The sequence below is a fragment of the Rhamphochromis sp. 'chilingali' genome (genome assembly GCF_963969265.1).
Source record: "Rhamphochromis sp. 'chilingali' genome assembly, chromosome: 5".
NCBI classification, from domain to species: Eukaryota; Metazoa; Chordata; class Actinopteri; order Cichliformes; family Cichlidae; genus Rhamphochromis; species Rhamphochromis sp. 'chilingali'.
In genome coordinates this window covers 24,604,450-24,616,668 of record NC_137932.1, presented here as the reverse complement: position 1 = coordinate 24,616,668, position 12,219 = coordinate 24,604,450, and the positions used below count along the sequence as shown (strand labels likewise).

The 12,219-nt window shown below is 38.6% G+C and overlaps 1 long non-coding RNA gene across 2 annotated transcripts; it reads right to left on the bottom strand.

The window, feature by feature from the left end:
• Positions 1 to 226: 226 nt before the first annotated feature.
• On the bottom strand, positions 227 to 10,633 carry LOC308397719. Of its 2 annotated transcripts, XR_013971828.1 has the most exons (4): positions 10,534 to 10,633; positions 2,690 to 2,789; positions 1,550 to 1,594; positions 227 to 991 (listed from the first exon to the last, which is right to left on the bottom strand). It is a non-coding gene; the product is annotated as an uncharacterized lncRNA (long non-coding RNA). The 2 variants fall into 2 exon arrangements; XR_013971829.1 differs by lacking the exon at positions 10,534 to 10,633 and having other exon boundaries at positions 2,690 to 3,311.
• Between the last annotated feature and the right edge of the window lie 1,586 nt (positions 10,634 to 12,219).

Here is a 12,219-nt window from a genome sequence, read left to right as displayed (position 1 = left end):
CACTTGAGTTTGTGTGTTGCATGCTAACATCCTTATCATATGTGTAATAATACTAAAGCGTCATCTTATGCACACACAAAAAACAAATATGGCTCCTTCGTGCAGGGTTTTCTGGTATGTTCATTTATGCTTCCCAATTAAAAAAAAAAAAGAAAAAAGAAAAAGAAAAAGCAAAGTTCTTGCTTCTCAGCCACTGCGGCCACATCCTCACCGTTTTTTAGGCAGTTATATAAACATACTGTGAGTGAGTCATAAGCTTAAATACAATAGTTGAAGGAACAAAAACTTAATGTTTAAAAATACCAGTCAAATCTGATTAAAGTAAATAAATAATAAGTATACAATGTAGTTTTAAGACTTCTCAATGTTTCGTAACATTAATGTTCTATGAACTCGTGAGTCCAGAAATCTGAATGTCATGAAAAGTATTTATTATTCGTGTATTATTATTTTACAATACAAGGTTGTTTTTTTCCTGATACTTCATGCAAACCACATTTCTCCAGGCCTGTCCTAATCAGCTTACTCAGTATCACTAGATCCAATGCTGCTCCTCCAGCAGAGCACACAAAAGTAGGAGAGACCAGAGATGCCATGGCTTAGTTAGGAGACTGTTTGCTTCAAGGCCACTAGAGGGTGCTGCCATAAAACTACAATAAATGAATTGACCTTTTGACCTGCTCACACTCTTTTATGCAAAACCCTGTTGATGTTACACACACACACACACACACACACACAGATTCTAGGTCTGACCAACCGTCTCCACCGTGGGCAAAAAGATGACAGTCAATAAAATTCTAAAATTTTATTTATAAACACAATGAATAATATTTAAAAAAGTCCAGTGTCCCATTTAGGTACAAAGTAAAAACACACAGTCCAAGGCCAGAGCCAGCTATGCCACAAAGCCAGTTGCACTCCACACGTTGTTCACTTCAACAGGGGTAGCAATTGTCCTCTGAGACCCACCACCCTGTAAGTAGAAAGCCTGCACAGAGCGACAAAATAAGACAATACACTATATAATTCACAGCCCATCCATCCCAAACATATCAGATCATTAGAGGTTTTGTCACATTACATACCTGCACTGAGAGACAAAATAACACAGCAGTGTTTGTAATGTGGGCTATAAGTAGACTAGCATATCAGTGCAATCAATTACACCTGCCTCCAATTAGTCCAGCCCTTTTACAGTCATTGACTGGGTGAGAAAACACGAGCAAATCAACCCAAGAGACAAGCAGGAAGACTCTCTGAAGGCTCCTGTGGCTGCACAGGCAGTCTTACAATTACGAGGTTGGAGAGTTGTTGTTTCAAAATGTTCACACTGATTTCACATGCTCATTAACTCACAACCAGCTGACCATATATATTTCTGCTGCTGAGCTGCTTTTTGATGGAGATTTTCTGAATTTATTTTGCTACCATAAGAGCAGACTCCATGCTGAAAGCATGTGCACTGTCACTTGCAATGAGTGGCACTAATGACGCTAAATTTAATTACAGGTCATGGACAGCCTTCATAAATGCTCATATTACTCACCCACACTGAATTCCAGCACAGGTTCATCTGGGTCCTGACTATTTCCTGCAAAGTAACACAAACGTCATCAGAACATTAAGTCAGAGAAACAACATTTGGAGCTTTTGTACATGATAAATTATACTGCAGTAGTAAAACAAAGTCAAGCAGCAGTACATTTATTAAAATCACCTTCAGCTGTAATATTTAAACTGATTTAGTGTCAATTTAGATTATGTTGAGATTAAAATGAAACTAGTACCCTTGTAATGTCTTTTTAAATTAGAGGTAAATATTTGTATATTTTTTACATAATATAATTATATTTACTGGATTTTCTCTCTATTGTAGTTTAGTATTATAGTTATTACTTGTTTTTTATTGACTTGTCTTGTTTTTACAATGATTTGCTCTGAATGCAGCCTTTAAAGAAAAGACTATCTGTTCAGTAACTATCCATCAGACTGGGTCCATGTTACCAGCCAAATGGGTAATAATTAAAGTAAGTTTTGAATTACGTATATTTGGGTGTTTAGGTGACACTTTTGCAAAAAAAAAATATATAATTAGGTTTAAAAGAACTAAACATGTATGTATTTAAAAACAATAAGTGTGTTAGAATTACTACAGCAACAGCTTGTAGCTCACTGTACTATTTTTGAGCACAACTTTGGTGCTTTTGCCTCATTTTTAAATCAGTGATCCCAGTAGCACAGTCTAAGCAGAGACCTCAGTGCTTGGCAAACAATCAATAGAATCAATATAATTATTAAAAAGAAACAAAATAAATGCCAACCATATAAAAAAAAACATAAACTTAAGGAAAAAACTAAACTTGATTTTGTGTCTTTAGGCTATTGTTAACAGCAAGCATGAGGTTAGTGCATATGTATTATTATTGGAACGATTACTGCAAAGAAAAAAAGGTTGAACCAGGAGGGGGCGATATTGCTCTTCTTACCATGAGTTACATGCAGGCTATTACTTACCATGTCACTCACATTTATTTCACAAAACAGCTGAACCCACTTAATTCGATTTAATTGTATTTATGCAGAGCTGAATCACAACAACAGTCTCCTCGAGGTGGTATAGATTGTAAGGTAGAAAGTCTACAATTAAAAAGAAAAAACCTCAATACAGTGGGAAGGAACAACTCACTTTTAACAGGAAGCACCCTCTGGCAGAACCACGGTCAGGGAGGGGCAGCCCGCTGCGACCCTTTGGGGATGAGGAGACGAAAAAGGGGACAAAAGACACACTGTGGACGAGAGCCAGAGATGAACAAGAACTAATTATTGAATGCAGAGAGGTGTATAAACACATGGTGGGAATCCCCCAGCAGGGTAGTCCCAGGGTAACTAAGGGAGGATTCATGGTCACCTGATTCAGCCCTAGCTATATGCGTTGGCAAAAAGGTAACTTTGAAACTTAATCTTAAAAGTAGAGATAGTGTCCGTCTCCTGCATTCAAACTGGGAGCTGGTTCCACAGAAGGATGATCCCCTTCTACTTCTAAATATCCTAAAAACCACAAGGAAGCCCACAGTCTGAGAGCAAACTATCAAACTACGAGGTCTTTAAAATAAGATGATTATTCAAGACCTCATGTGTGATGGGAAGGATTCTAAATTTGATGCTGGACCCACAAATCATAAAAGAGAAACACTAACTCACACACACCAGAAAGTGCCAAGAATTATAATTATATGTAATTTAGTTTTGCGTTCCTTTATAATGCTTTCAACTATACAAATAAGACACTTCATGGGGGCGCCTGAGCCTTGTAGACACAACAAATACTGAACAAACCTCATGTGCCCTGTTGTTGACAAAACGATAAAAATGAATGTGTACTTCTGTCTTATTTAGGTCATTTTTGTAGTTACAGAAAATCATTTGAATTCATTTTTCCTTAAATTATTTTAACCCTCTATTGATGCTATTGAAATTGGTCTGTTGCCTCAGGGCAACAACGGCAATAAGGGTTCCACAGTGTCACAGTTTTCTGCATATAGTCGATTAATAAATGTTGAGAAAACAACTAATCGATTCAAATTTTTTATTTGAACAAGTATCAAAGTGATGTTCACAGAAGCGTTCAATGGAACAAATACATAAATGGTAAACTGACCGCTTTTTATATAGGGTTTTTGTATTTTGCTCGTGCATTAAAAAGCGCTTTATACAACATGCCTCATTCACCTATTCACCCAAACATTATTACAAGCACCTTTTCTACAATTAAGCTAAACATGCATAAAATGTTAGCAGTGGAGATTTGGCACCTGAAAGGACCCCCTTTGATCCACTCCTAGTTTGAGTCTATTTACATTTAAATACTGATACTTCAATTTTGCCTTGGTTCGAGCTCCATAAAGCAGGCAAACCAGAATTAATCACAGAAGGCGAAAAAAACACTGAAACTGTGGTGGACCACTGGAGGGCTCCACTCACACCCAGTTCTCAGGAAGTGTTGTTGCTGTGTTTTGGAGGGAAAGTGTTCAGTTCTGTGGTGATGAGTAATAAATGAGCAGTGTTTATCGAGAGCTCTCGTGTCGTCTGTATTTACCTCCACAAAACTACGTTTTAAGCTGCGAGCCAAACAAACCAAAGGTAACCGTGTTTTGAAAAGAGCTATGAAGAGAAACAGACAGACTACTGTAATTTCTCAATAAAATGTCGCTTATTATCGCTCACTCTCAAGAACAAAAACGTGAGTAATTTTCCAGTAGCTCACCATATTTGGGATCTTCTAACATCCACACTTCATGTTTAAACGGTGGTGCGGAGGCGGTGTACTGTCGCAGGACGGATGTAGCATTCAGCGCGGTGTGCCTTTTTTTCAGTTGCAACAGATTTGTCCCGCCCCTTTCGTTATGACGGGGCGGGCCAGTCCTTTGACTGGTGACGTTTCTTTGTAACGTCACCTTAAACCGACCTTATATATAGACCTGGCTGTTCAGTTGAAACGCATTCACACAGCGGGACAGCAGCGCTTTAAACGTTCAAACACGGAGTTTAACACAAAACAACATTTTAGACATAAAAAACAAAAAAGTGAAATGGCAAGCTCGAACTGTAACACAATGACAAATGATGAAACAGTTCAGACCAATGGGGATAATTCTACAGTACATGCTTTGGTATCCCTCTTGAATAACTTGTTCAGTAGTTTTTCGAACAAGCAGTGGGGAGAGCTTATCTCAGGCTATCCGGATTGCTTCACCGCTAAGCGGCTTGTAGGTTTTGTAGAGGACGTAATGGACCTGTGTGCACAGTCAGTAGCAGTATCACCACTGAGGTCTTCCCAGAACTCCCCTGTACATGAAAACTGTTCTGTCCACACCACTACTGGCAAAACGGTTTTGTCACGTGTGAAATTTTTGGACGATTCTGCTGAGCAGGAGTTTGATACAGCACAGAATATAGATGCTAACAGCCAAGAAACAGCTAACACAGAAGAAAGCTGTCAAAATGCTGACCAACACAGTGCTGCAAAACCAGAAAACAATCCAATTCCAGATCCCCAGCAGCAGAAATCCTGTGTTGAACATGAAGCCAGCATCCCACCGTTAACAAACGTAAGTCAAACGGAGTCATATAAAAAGATACAGCATCACAGATCTTCTGTAGACTGTGAGCCACCTGAAAAAACCTTAGACTTTGAAAGATGGTTAGAGACATTAATTCAGGCTGTGCTTTCAAAGCTTGGTAAACTTTTAAAGTGCCCTCATTCTCACCAAAAACGTTTGTTGGATCTACTCTTGGACAAATTCAAGGGGATGGATTTGCATTTAGACCGAAAAGTGCAGAATTATTTTGACTGCATTGCTAATGCGATTTTCACTGATATTTGTGACAAATTACATAAATTGTCACTAATATCATTGAAAATGGGGAGGAGTGGGGAGGAGGATTCAATGAATTTAATGGAACAACCAATATTTAATATCATAACTACTTCAGTATTCCAAGAACACCTGTTGGCAGTAACAGTTACTGATAGACTGGAATCATATGAAAAGAAAGAAAGATGCAGACTTTCAGTGGAAATCTTTGTGGAAGGACTGATTTCCCAGGTTGCAAAAAAATCAGGCACAGTCTTCAGCATTGAAAGTGCTGAAGCTATCTCCAACCGGCTTACCATGAAAATCTGGACTGAAATCAGGGCCGGATACGACAAAATCCCACCAGAGAAGTTCAAGAAACTCAGCGAGAGGGTTTTCAAATCCCTCTGTAAAAGATGGAAGCATGCAGCGGTTATGGTGACATTCTGGCAATTAAACTTCCAAGATCTTGATGAAGATATTGTTAAAACTTTCAAAAGAAAGATATTCACAGAACCAAGTTGCATATCTAAGTGCTTCTCATCGGTGCGGGCATTTTTTGGGAGGTGTAAGGGAAGAAACAAAGTTTCCACTTTATAGTGACATCGTGATATCAACAGCAAAATATTTTCTAAAACTCACTGGACACTTTAAATGAGCTAGTTTTACATTTAGATCAGATCAAGTCATTTTTGAAATCCCCAGGAATGGTCGCGGCAGATGGCCACCCCGCCCTGAGCCTGGTTCTGTCGAAGGTTTCTTCCTCTTAAAAGGGAGTTTTTCCTTCCCACTGTCGCCTCGTGCTTGCTCAGAGGGGTTTGTTCTTTTGGGGTTTTCTTTTTAATACTGTAAGTTGTTACCTTACAGTGTGAAGCACCTTGAAAACACCATTGTTTCCTTTGGTGCTATACAGATTGAAGTGACTTGCACTGACAACATAACTAAGCTGGGACTTTAATTTAACATCAATAAAATTATAAAAATATTACATCTTGATTTCTGCTTGTTTTCATTGTCTGTGACTTAATGAATACAAATGTGTAATTTAACAGATTTTTTCTTTATGTTAGTCTGACCGGTGATTCCACGTTGGCCTTAGGTGTTGGCGCGGATACGCTGCAGCCCCTGAGCCATTAATGGCCCAGCACACTACAGTAAAAACAAAACAACAGCCATCTGTCCAACTAGGAAAGGAAAATAATAAACTGCCTCCTTGGAGGCAACCTGACTCAAAACAGTTGCAGTCCAACTCAGACCGACTGCAATCACTCTCAGGCAGATTGATGAAGATTTGCAAATAACTGTTGTCTAATTTATAAACGCAGACAGATTGCCAACACGTCTGTTCACAATAGAGGACTGTACTTACATGGTTGCAAACTGGTTGTTATCTTGCTTATATGAAAACATTGCTTTGGAGCAATGAAACTCAAACACATTCATTTTTAAAATGCCTCAAAATGAAATTTTGAAATATTTGGCTTTATTGAGAGCAGGCATGTGCCCTCTCCAGCTCAGTCTCATATGACTGAGCTGGAGAGGGCACTACTGCAGGGAACAAAGACACACAGACACATCTGTATCCGAGCTGGGACTGAGGATACTCTTACACTCACCAGCCACTTTATTAGGTACATGTGTTCAAAAGCTTGTGGCAGTAATTTAGTGCATTTAGTCAAATAAAGACATTAGAGTGGCCTGCAGGTGTATATTTTTGTAATGTTTCTGTCTTATGCCTGAAATATGCTTCAACGGGAAATATACGCTGTAACTGGAAACAACAGCGTGGAATAGTGATGTGCGGATCGATCCTGAAATATCGATTCCTCCGATACCAGTCATTTATGTTCTAGAATCGATTCTCACATTAAAATATCGATATTTTTTAGTAATTTAGGGTAAATTTGTAGTTTATCATTAACAGCAACACAGTGGAGAGAAACTATAACATTCGGATTGTCTACATTCAAAGGAACTACTTCCTCTTCCGCCTTTCATAGTCATGTGCAAAATACGGCTGTATAAATGTCACAACAATGGCTGAGCGTAATTGTGCGAACGTATTTTTCCTCCACAAACAGCTGAGACGTGGTTTGCGATTCATGTGGCAAAAAAGTGCTCCAACATTGAGGTGTTGTGGCTATACTTTCCCAACCGTGAGACCTCAGAATTAGGGAGACATTCAAAAGGGCTGTTGGGGGGGGCGGGGGTGATAAATACATTTTACAATGTTTATTTATTGGATAAAATACCTTAAATGTCACCGTTATTATTAGCCGGCCCGGAAACAGCGGGGGTGTCGAAATTCAGAGTCTGCTTCCACCTGAGGACCCGCCCTTCACGGTCTAAAGAAAGCCGGGTAGTACGTCATGAGTTCCCTCGGTGGAGTGGAACTGCCGTCTGCTCCTTGCTATCTAAAATATAACCGGGCGCTGGCGTAAACTCTCGACCGTCTCACACTTTCTTTAATTAGTTTTCTGTTTGACGTTTATTCAGCTGTGTGAAAACCCCGTTGGAACCCTCCCGAGGTATTAATAAAGTTAAATTTAATTTAATCGAATCTAATAACTTTAATCTCAGCCAAACCGATTTACTCACGAACAAATAAAACACTGAAAAAGCCAAACAATAACATTTTTAAGTTATCAAAGTGACTTATATATCATGTTTAACCCGAGTAGCGAAAGGCAGCGGGGGTTTGAAAACGATGTGTCGATCGGCTCAGATATTTGAAGTTTACACAGCTACATTCTCACCTGAAAACATGTTAAAAGTTGTTTGTTTTTTTGCGACCCAGAAAGAGAAATAAGAGTAATATTAAAACTAAGTAGCTGCCGCCATTGTTGGAAACTGGAATTGGCTGCAATATGGTTTTTCAATTTTGTTGTCCAGGTGGAAATTCGGGAGAATGGTGGCTCCGGGATTCTCCCGGAAAAATCGGGAGGGTTGGCATGTATGGTTGTGGCAACATCACTAACCTTGTCAAACACCTCAGAGTAAATCATATCACAGAATATGAGGAGTGTATGTTAAGACGAACTGAAGAGGATGAGAGGGACAGGTGCTGCTAGGGCGAGACAGACGTCTCTCATGGAGTCCTTTAGTGCTGCAGGCAGGCAAGGTGTTCAAATAGCGCACAACTTCAGTTTTTTTTATTTCTATATGATGAACTCTGCATTATTAAGTGATAAGAACAAGTAATCTGATGTCCTGTAAATTATTATGACGCTATAATTTGAGATACAATAAATAAAATACGTTTTTGTATAAAGTATCGGTATCGGATCAGTATTGTCGATACCACCCTGAATATTACTTGGTATCGGATCGGAAAGGAAATCAGTGGTATCGCACATCACTAGCGTGGAATGGACCGGTTTAGTGTTAAGAGGTGTTACATCTGAAGTTAGAACGTAAATTTCCTGCAGAAATCTAAATCAAGCTTCAGAGGTACTGTTCCAAAAATATAGGGAGGGACGTTACCCACCAGATGTAAAAACAAACACTGTCTGCATGCACATGCCTGCTCTCAATGAGCCTAATCGTGGCTTAGAAAAAACAACGAGGAGCCGACTTCGATAAATGCCGGGGACGGAGAGCGATACCACTCGCTTCACAAATTCAGACCATCTGTGTAGAAGAATTTTAGAAACGTCTCATTAATATTGTCAGGATTTGACTTTCCAAGCACAGAAACATGTTTTTGATAGACTTTAAAATGACTGAATTTATACAATGAGCAGTATTCATATACAACTTTGTGACAAAGGATTTGCTCATTTTAAGCTAACACACATTTTAGTTCTATATTAGTGAACACATCACCGATGCGCTACGTGCCCTTTTTTTCTTGCATTAACATGATAAGCTGTGCAAAACCCCATTCTTCCAGCTTAAAACTGAAAATACTTTGTTGTACAAATCTTAAGGATAAGATAAGAAGAACTTTATTTATCCCGAGGGAAATTCTTTAGTCATACACATACTCAATGCAGCAAGAGAGACAGAGGAATAAGATATACCATATATACAATAAGAATACTACTATTACAGTAATATACAGTAGGATAGTGCAAAATACAATATCAAATAACTCTAATGAAGTTAGTTCAGTCAAATGAAAACAAGCAAAGCAGTGCAAGGACTCACCATTCCTCCTCATTTACGCTGATTGGAAAAGTAACAAAAGCAAAACTAAGAGGAAGCCATAAAATGGGAACTGAAGTATTAATGCAGAAATTGAAGAAACAAGATGACCAAAAACGACTGTTTAAATACAAATCACAAGACGAATAAAGCAAAATATAAAAACCCAAAACAGGAGCAGAGGTCATCGCTATGCGATTGCATTTGTCCCTAAACACCAGAATCCCTCACGTTAACTTTTATCAAGTGGAAAAAAGTGAAGCTGGCGTTCATCCTCCAGCTTCACTGTGCTAATGTTATGCTAACAAAGCTGTGTCGCTAGCAATCACGTAGCACAACAATATATACCAGGTAGTCCAACTTCAGTAACCCTGCAAACGCCACTGCTGTTTAGTTTTCTGTCTTCATTTATGTTGGAAGTGGTAGCAGAGCTGTACGTTTTAATTAGTTTAAAAAATCTCTCAGTCAGAACATGGTATGAAATGTTTAGATGGAAACTAGCAAGCTAACTTCCTGTTAACTTGTAACTCCGTTAAATTTAATAAATTCTGTTTTCATTGATTCATGGATGTTAAACTTAATTGTTACACCTGGTAAAGCAGCAAGGTTGATGATTTCATTAAAGATGAAAGAATTTAGACCGTTTTTAACTCTCAGTGTTCGTTTGACTTTGGGAGCTGAAGCCCACGGAGTTTTGGACCCAGATTACTCCGTGAAGCTCCTCACTACGGCAGCCGTAATGCTCTGACAATCCATCAAGCAGTGCAGCTTACCAAAGTTGTACTAAAACATTTTTTAACAGATTTCTGCACGCCAAAATCGGTTCGAGGTCAGTAAGCACAACCAGAATTCATACATAGGCACAAAATTAATTAAGTGTGTCATATAGTGTGGAAAATATGTTATACAGAAGAAAAGAATATTTCGCGATATATATCTTTACCGCACGTGCTTCAAATTATACCGCGAAATGGATTTTAGGCCATATCGCCCAGCCCTAATGTGACGCCCGACTTTACTCTCAACTTACTGTTTCTTTGCTTCCTCAAACTTCTGGATGAGCTTCCTCAGAACGCCATTTTTAGAAACCCTGGCAGTGAGAGGCCGGTGCTCCGACAGTTATGACATCATATGTCTGTTCTGGAAAGACAAACAAGGATGTTTTAGAGGCACAAAAAGAAGTATGTGCGATCACAAGACGATTTTTTTTAAATCATATGTATTTGTGTCTAAACCAAAACCCATTTCCCCTGTCCAAATCACGTTTTATGTTTTTAAACCCACTTTGCACATAGAGGCATGTTTTGAAAAATTATTCTTACAAAGGGGGAATGAAACAACTACACTTAAAATAAAGATGGTATTAGTTTATTTTGTTCCAACCTGTAATTTATTGTAGTTTACTTTTATTTGTTTGCTTTTGGTTTTTTAAAGGTTTGAGGTGTAAAAGAAACTGCAGTGGAGTTTGAAATGGCTGTGTGTGGTTTGAGGATGTGTTTGTGCCGGGGGGCTGCGAAGATTTTCTTGTAAAACAAACAGGGGTCTAACAAAAAAAAAAAAAAGGTTTGGGAACCACTGGTTTAATGTAACATCCTTTTATTTATCCTCCCTGTCCTATATATCCAGGTTCAAGGTCATGGGTTTGGTCAATCTAAGGAGAGAAACTTTTGCCTTTTGCCAGCCACTGCTTCCAGCTCATCTGGGGGAAAACTGAATTATTTCCAAGCCAACTGTGAAATGTAATCTCTCCACCGAGCCCTCAGTTTGCCCTGGGGCCTCCTACCTCCAGGACATGCCTAAAACACCTCATGCAGGTGGTGTCCAGTAGTGATGGGATTTCCGGCTCTTTTTTGAGAACCGGCTCTCTCGGTTCAACTCACTAAAAAGAGCCGGCTCTTTTGGCTCCGAACCGGCTCTTCAGGTTGTTTTGTTGCTTTAATTAATTTGTTATTAACAATAATATAAAATTATGCACAAAAGGAATTACTAATGTAAAAAAAAAAAAAAGGTTTTATTTATAAATGTTTATATATAAATATATGCGGTGGCCCCTAGAGACAAAACACGTACAAACTCTTCCAAAACAGAGCTACCTAGATCACTTAAATTACACAATTGAAAGCATGAAAGCATATGTGTATTGTTTGTGTATTTATACACAAGAATTCGTATATAGTCAAATAAATAAAAAATTAAAAAAATTTTCATTTACCTGTTATTACCACACACCAAATACGGTCGTTGGTACTTGCTGGCTTGTGTAGCCACTAGGTAACAAAAGTTCAACACTGCTCCCAGCATCCTGGAGCACTTCTGTTGTCTTTTGTACGTGTTTTGAGTTTTTATGTGTTTCTGAGTTTTTACGTGTTTTGGAGTTTGTACGTGCTTCGGGGTTTGTACGTGTTTTGGAGTTTGTGCGTGTTTTGGAAATGTACGTGCTTCAGGGTTTGTACGTGTTTTGAGTTTTTATGTCCTTCTGAGTTTTTACGTGTTTTGGAGTTTGTACGTGCTTCAGGGTTTGTACGTGATTTGAAGTTTGTATGTGTCTAGTCATCAAAGAGATGACTGAACTAGAAAAATATAACTGATAAATGCAAAGCAGTGCTAAATATGATGGGACCGTCCAAGTGCACGACCAACGCAGATGTCTGACAATTTTCAACTAACAACTCATATAGATATTGAAAATAAGACATTGATATATGACAGCAACATA